The sequence below is a fragment of the Labrus mixtus genome, chromosome 23 (assembly GCF_963584025.1).
Source record: "Labrus mixtus chromosome 23, fLabMix1.1, whole genome shotgun sequence".
NCBI classification, from domain to species: domain Eukaryota; kingdom Metazoa; phylum Chordata; class Actinopteri; order Labriformes; family Labridae; genus Labrus; species Labrus mixtus.
This window is the reverse complement of record NC_083634.1, coordinates 19,572,845-19,580,638: the sequence shown is the minus strand read 5'-3', so window position 1 is coordinate 19,580,638 and position 7,794 is coordinate 19,572,845. Positions and strand designations below refer to the sequence as shown.

At 44.2% G+C, this 7,794-nt stretch overlaps 1 protein-coding gene across 3 annotated transcripts in view; it reads right to left on the bottom strand.

The window, feature by feature from the left end:
• The window catches only part of LOC132958570 (dachshund homolog 2-like), an 81,069-nt gene that overhangs the window by 27,312 nt on the left and 45,963 nt on the right, over positions 1–7,794 (bottom strand). The window lies entirely within an intron of this gene.

Below are 7,794 nucleotides of genomic sequence, written 5' to 3'. Positions count from 1 at the left end.
TTCAGTTGTGTCTATTTTAACATGAAATGGATTTTATTCCAAACTGAACTCTCCCAGAATCCACCACATATCTATTTATAATGAACCAGTCTGTTTCACGAGTACAACTACTGAGGGAAGGCTACTGAGTGAAAATTAGAAAAAAAAGAGGGAACAGAGAGAGAGAGCGAGAGAAAGAAAGAGGTCCATTCAAAGAGCCCGAGGCACACTGACCAGACGTATTGTCTACCGTCCTGCTGAGCGAGAGGAGGAGGAGAGAAATGGAGGAACATGATGGAGGAAAGGAGGCCAAAAACGAGGAGAGGAGAAATAGAGGACCATAAGGAGCTGCTGCTCACGAGCATGGACAGAAAACCAAGGTTACAGCAAATACAGGACGGTTTTTAAAAAAGGGAAAGGGACCCAATTACTCAATCTTACTTGGACAGGAAGTAAACAAATGCTTAAAGGAAGAATGTACCAAATATGATTGGTCAACCGTACAGCTTAATGTGAATATTTGCTGTGGAAAATGTAAACAAAGGTCGTTCATCACTCTGACACCTACTCAGCGCTTGTGGTTACAGGCGGCAAAAATTACGATGAAGTCAATCTACTCGCTGAGCGTCTGGTCGGCCAAAAACTCCTCACAGGAGCTTTAAAACTCTGTCATTAAAGGCATCACCTCAGACAACGGCCATGGCTTTTCCAATTTAAATCAATCGGAATCCAAGAAATCGCTGTCGAGAAATATCCCCCAATCCATAATTGTGACCCCAATGGAAGCTCAAAGAAAAACTTGACTACAGTCAGTGGGATACGTCCAATCGGGGACAAAAACCAATAAAAAGTATTGACGTAAAGTGTAGAAAAATTAAGTTTTTCAAATTTAAGAATGAACACTTGGTAACGGAGAAGAGGGTGGGAATAAAGATGGAGCATGGAGTAGAGGTCAGCACTGCATTCACACATTGATTACTGAAGAACACCTTGACAAACACACACACACAAAGATGCATATACTGATATAGGAAACAGCCCTACACACCAATGGACATACACACTTAAACATGGGTTACACACACACACACACACACACACACACACACACACACACACACACACACACACACACACACACACACACACACTCGGACACAGAGTCAGAACGCCCGCTCCGCCTCAATGCAACCAGAAGACAATCAATATCGAGGGCAGAGCCACAATACTGTTCTCCATCATGACTATCAAACACACACACACACGCACACACACACTCTTTCTCTGTCAGATCGATGGCTGTCCGCTGTGTCCACGGTTACCCAGCATCGACCCCGTCTCTAATGGCGACCACGGAACCTTGGGAATTAGTGTGTGATTGATTGACAGACTGCTTCAAAGACACACGCATCATATAGAATCAGTGTGTGTGTGTATGAGAGAATATATATATTCCTGTGTGTGTGTGTTTCAGTGGTCCCCCGTGGGTTGTCCATACGTTGTTTACGCATCTCTTTTTCCTTCCTGTGCATCCTAATGCTCTCCGAAGGACAAAAGAGAGAGAGGAGTGGAGGACAAGACGAGCAAAAAGTAAGTAAAAGGTAAGTCAGGATTACGTCAGAAAAGAAGTGAATTGTCAGCGTAACGTGACAACAAGAAAAACGCCAGGGCTGAGGCGTCTCCTCAGTGCACAGACGATGATGACTTTACTCAGCCTGGTTGAAAAGGCCACAAGTTGCAGGGAGGGGGAAGTAACACCTGACTTAAACTTTTTAGCACTACTTACTTTACTTTTGCACCCATGCCAATGTCAAAATCGTACATTACTTGATAAAAAAAATCATGTTTCCCTCCGATATGTAAGACCATTTTTGCCTGTTTATCTACCATTTGATCGTAGCGTTGTTGTTAGCCACATTAGCGCTCTGGCTTTTGAGTTTTCTGATGTTTGGCTGTTTCATCACTTCGGTTTACTCGTCGTTTTCCTTCCCGTTCATTTTGACGCTTTCCAAAAAAACACAAAGGAAAAAGTGGCAAAAGTAAGAAAAAAAGGTAAGTCAGGATTACGTCAGAAAAGCAGTGAATCGTCAGCGTAACAAGACAACGCTGGGGGCTGGGACATTAACGCTTAAGGGACTTTTCTCGCCATAATTTAGATGACTTTGTGGACTTTACTCTGCCTGATTGAAAAGGCCACAAGTTTGCATAAAAGAAAAGACATAATTTGATCTACTGACGGTTATTTTCAACCTCAAGATGAGCTTCAACGCCTGGAGGTTTTTGTCTAAAACATTTGAAGCTGAACTGAACACCCCGTTGGATGTTGAGACTGTCCTACATACAACCAAACACCAAATCATCAACGCCCCACCAATCAGAAAAGAAGTGTTCCATCTCCTGATACTGTAAGGCTTTTTTCAGTAAAAGCATCCTGCACATGGCAGGCCATACTCTAAATGAGATCTGACAGCGTCCTTCCACAGCACGGTGCGTCAGGCCGCTCTTTAAGAGCTTTGAGTTCGCCGGTGGAGGCCGGTGGGTGATCTTCGAGAGTCCCGTACCCCCCTCCTGTGCTCGCGTGAAACCCACCCCATTTGGCTGCGGTCGTAAATATTTAATCCAGTGCACCTACATCTCTGACGAAGTGCTCCGAACGCGCTTTCAGAGTCGGAGTGACACTTTGAATAAAACAAACAGGAAAACAGAGAAATTGCTCTTTGTGTTCTGAATTTAGAAACACACTGTTCTGGCCCTTTTTTTCTGGTTCTGTTTTTTTTTTTTTCCTCGCTGCGAGCACTCGGAGTGCCAATTTACAAATGCAGTCGAGTCGATTGCTCTTGTGCTGAGTCAAATACATTTGAGCTCCGCACTCTGGCACTTAGGTCTCCCATCTTTAGCTTTCACTGGAAGTTCTATACGGCAACCGTTTTTTCAGCGGCCATTTTGTGTCATCTCTTAACAGACTCGGACGCTGGCTCGCTATGTCTTTGACTTTAAGATGTTTTGGAGCCTTGGACTCACATTAAGCGGCCAGGCACAACTATAACTTCCCATTAAGTCTTTTGATCAATTTAAATTGGGACTGGGTTTGTAGGTTCTTGACGTAAGCCAATGAGCAACACTGGTCGTGTTTGAGCTTCTACAGGCTGTTCCAGTCGTTTTGAGTTGTCATACGTACTATTACAGGATGTGTTGCCTTTAAATGCAAATGAGCTGCGTCTGACCACGCCCCTCTAGAACAGGAATGGGCAAGTTTGGTCACAGCAAGGGCCACATTCGTTTAATTCTCACTGCCAGAGGGCCAAATTGTAGGATCCAAAAACGATTACAGTCAATTATGTCTCAAATTTAACTCAACATATACCAGAGATCAAATATAATTTCTGGTTTTCATGGCAGATTTTGTCATGTTTTCCAATTTATTGATATGTAAAAATTGACCTGAGGGCCACGTTGAGGGTTGATGGGGGCCGCATGTGGCCCCCGGGCCGCCAGTTGCCCACCCCTGCTCTAGAAGGGCAGAAATATTCTGACAGATTAAATAACTTTGCATACATGATAAACTAGCCTCCTAAACATTTTGTATTTACTCCACTTTACTTCCACCAGTAGGGGGCGCTAGCTGCCACTGGTTAGTTCAGAGTAGCTGGAACATTTCTGATGCAGGAGTTTGAAGAGGAGGAGAGATTAAAAAGACTTAATGTCACTTTAGTCCTCTTCAGCCCTCCTCCCTCTCCTCCCTCCTCCTCCTTTATCTCGCCCTCGTTCTACCACCCTCTCTCTCTCTCTCTCTCTCTCTGCAGGTGCACATAAGAGTCCTCAGATGAGTGTATTCTTTTCATGACAAGATTGAAAGCACTTCATCTGTAACCTGCACACACAACTTGTGTGTGTGTGTGTGTTTGCGGAGAGTGTCAAGGTGTGTGTGTTTGTGTGTGTGTGTATGTTTATGTTCATACGGCAAATTTTGTGTTAATACCCTGTAAACAGAGTATTTTACTTTCTAAGAAATGTGTGTATCCTGAAAAATATCTCATTAGCTGTGTGTGTGTGTGTGTGTGTGTGTGTGTGTGTGTATTAGAAGACAAGGCGAACCATTGAGCTGTTTTTGAAGTGAATTAACAAGTCAAATGAGTGCCGCAGCACCCTGCATAGGTTACCACACACACACACACACACACACACACACACACACACACACACACACACACACACACACACACACACACACACACACACACACACACACACACACACACACACACACTCCCACGCTTATCATCACAGCTTCTTTGTTGAGGAAGATGAGGCCAATTAAACTGATATCACTCTCTCGTGTTCGTTTATGCCTCCTCCCTCGTTCTCTCCTTTTTTTCTCTTTCAAACACTTTTCCTTCTTCTCTTTTTTTTTATCCTGCGGCCATCTTTATTCCTTTTTTTCCTTCCCTTAACTTTCCCTCTTTACTTCCTCCATGTTTTATCTCTCACTCTCTCTTTCCACAATCTCTCTGCAGTTTCCTTCCTCAAACTGTTTACGATATCCACACTTCCATCTTCACTTCACAATCGACCTCCTCCTCCTCTACCTCTTCTTCTTCTACTGTTCCTCCTTACGTGTTGTATCAGTCTCCTCCTTTGTGTCATTCCATGTTTCTTCCTGTATCTCCTTTTCTTACTTATGCCTAAGCGATGAAATGCTAACGATAATTAGCTTTCTCTTCTTGAGAAGATTCTTCTCCTTATCTTTTATTTACTCTTTTTACATCCTCGTCTGTCTCCCACCTTCTTCTTCTTCTATCCTCAATCAAAGTGGTACCCAACATTTTTTCTTTAAACCCCCCCTCCCCCCACCCCACCCTCTCATCCTCTCTCTCTGCAGGTCTCTAGAAAAAAGTCCGACCCCCCTAAAGACCCTCCCCAACGTCTAACACACATGTTGATTGATTTCATTAAAGAGTGACTGAGGACTTTCTCTTTTAAATAAACTATCCAGTAAGACCCCGATCACGCTGGACACGCCCCCTGAGCTCATCTGAGGAACCAATGGAATCATATGAATATCATAAAACGCTGAGGTCACGCCCCCTGCATGATTTGATTGGCTGCTTCAGTCCAAAAGTGAAAACGACGAGTGCTGCCTCGACTTGAGCTGAAAAATGTTTGAACTTTTTTTGCACGCCCGGCAAGGGGGGCTTCTCCAGCAACGTGTGTGTGTGTGTGTGTGTGTGTGTGTGTGTGTGTGTGTGTGTGTGTGTGTGTGTGTGTGTGTGTGTGTGTGTGTGTGTGTGTGTGTGTGTGATCGACCCCGAAGTGTGTGATTGTTTCAGAATAAAAGAGGAAAGAGAAGTCCTTATCGGTTCTCAAAATCTTCTTTTCTCTATTTCCAATTTTTTTCTCGTTTCTTCTCTTCCTCTCGTCTGTCATGTCTCCTCTCTTTTTCCTTCTTCTTCTTCTTCTTCACTTTTTCTTCCTCTGATGTGTAACATCTATTTCCTCCTCTTGTGTCTTCTCTCCTTTATTTCCCTCTTCCGCTTTTGCCTCTTTTATCTCTTTTCCCATCTCTCCCCTCTTCTACTTCTCCTCCTCTCTCTCTCTCTCTCTCTCTCTCTCTCTCCTCCGTGTTTTCTAACAGTGTGATAAATGTCCATCTGTGATTGGCCGATGCCCCCCATCGCTGTGGCGCCCGCTAGGTCGTAAACAACAGCCCGTCTCCCCCGGCAACGAGGCGTCTCCATGGACGCAGGGCCGCTAAGACGACCGACTCTGCGTGTGTGTGTGTGAGTGAGGGGGAATGCGACATCCGACGACTGCCAAGTGTGTGTGTGTGTGTGTGTGTGTGTGTGTGTGTTGTATATATGTTTTGCATGTTAGTGTGTGTGTGAGCTAATGAGCGATCATAAGTGAGCAAATGTTTTCTCTGGGTCCCTCTAATGTTTCAACACACACACACACACACACACACACACACACGTACCTGATGTGTGTGTGTTCCAGTAATGTGTGTGTGTGTCATTAGTATGCCACAGTGAGCTGTGTCCATATGTCACTAAACACAATCATGTTTTATTTATCCTGAAGAGAGAGAGAGAGAGAGAGAGACCAACAGTCACTGTCAAGGGGACGTAAGGAAGGAGGAAAGGAAATGAAAGAAGGAAGGAAGGAAGGAAAGGAACCAAAAAAAGGTATTTGAAGGGAAAAGGAAAGAGAGGAGGAGAAGTGAAGGTGGATATGAAATTAAAAGAAAAGAAGAAGAAGAGGAATGAAAGGAGGAGTGAAGGACTTAAGGAAGAAAGTGATGAGCTGGAAGAGGAGGATGAAAGGAGGCTAGAAGGAGACCGAAAAGGTGACAAGCAAGGAAGATGGAGGGAGAGCGTGGAGGAGAAGAGGGTCGGCGTGTTTGAAGTTGGAATTGAAGATAAGAGAGAGAGAAAGAAAGGGAGTAAGGAAAGAGTTCAGAGGTGAGAGAGGAGGAGAAGAAGTGAAGGGAAAGAAAGAGAAGAAGAGAGAGGAGGGTGAGGTGAAGGAGGAATACAAGGAGGCAAAGAAGAAGAAGAAAGGAGAGGAGGATGGTGGATGTAAGGTAAGGAATGGAGGAGGATGCAAAGGAAGTAAAGGAAGAAAGTGGAGGATGGAGGAAGGAAGAGAGAAAGGAAATAAAGGAAAAAAGAGTGAGGAGGGATGGAGAATCAAAAGGAGAGGAAGAAACGAGTTGGAAAGAATGAAGGGAAAGTAAATGAGGAAAGGAAAAGAGGAAGGTAAACAGGGAAGGAAAGGGAAGAGAGAGAATAGGAAGACAATAACGAAGGAAGGGAGAATTGGAAAAGAGGAAAATATTAGGAAAGGAAGATGAGAAGGAGAGAAAGAAAAGGGGACACAAGAAGAAGGAAGAGCAGAAAGAAGGGGTGAAGAAAAGAGGGAGATAGGAAAGGAAAGGACGGGAGGGAGGGAGGGGAGGAGGAGGGAGGGATGGACAGATGGAGGAGTGGGACCCCAGAGACGTGTCATTCATCACACCACCACGCAGTCTGCACTCGTTCAGCCTCTCTTTCTCTCTCTCTGCAGGTCTTCTTCTCCTCTTCTTCTACACTTTCTCTTTTCTTCTTTTTCTTCTTCTTCTACTCATTTACTGTCAACTCCTCGACAATCTGTCTCTCTTTTCCCTCCCTCCCTCCCTCCCCTCCTTTGGCAGTCGTTTTTTTTAGGTTCCATCATCTCCTCTGGCGACATCCCTCCATTTCTTCTTCTCTCCATATTTTCTTTCGCTCTCCGTTTTCACTCTCAGCGCCAAGACGGAAAAATAAATCCCTCGTTTTTTTGTGTTTTTTATTTTTACCCTCGTCTTTCAGAGAAAAGGTGTGGAGGGAGGGATGAACACGAGGAGAGGAGGAGCGGGTTGGAAAGAAGAAAAACTTCATGTTGTGCCTTTTTCTGACCGTTTCATCTCTGATTGGTCGTCTTGACAGATTAGCACCTAAACAGGACACTTTGCTTTAAGCTAACTGTAGCACCAGCTATCTTTAGCTTTAACACAAAGCTTTACCTCAATATCCACATGCATATTTAGCTTACATATTTTCTGGGTTGCAGGAATCAAAGTTAAATATCCACACTATTAAGCTTCTTAACACGAGAACCTGACCGATTTATCAACCAGCCGATAATATCACATCAAGTAACTATCAGTATCGGCTAATTTAATCTCAGATATGTGCCGATTTATCTCGATTTATTCACCAGTCAAATATATTTAATTTGCGTTTCGCTGTATTGCACTAGCAGCTCTCTGTCACCAGCAGAGGGCGCTATATGGATTAC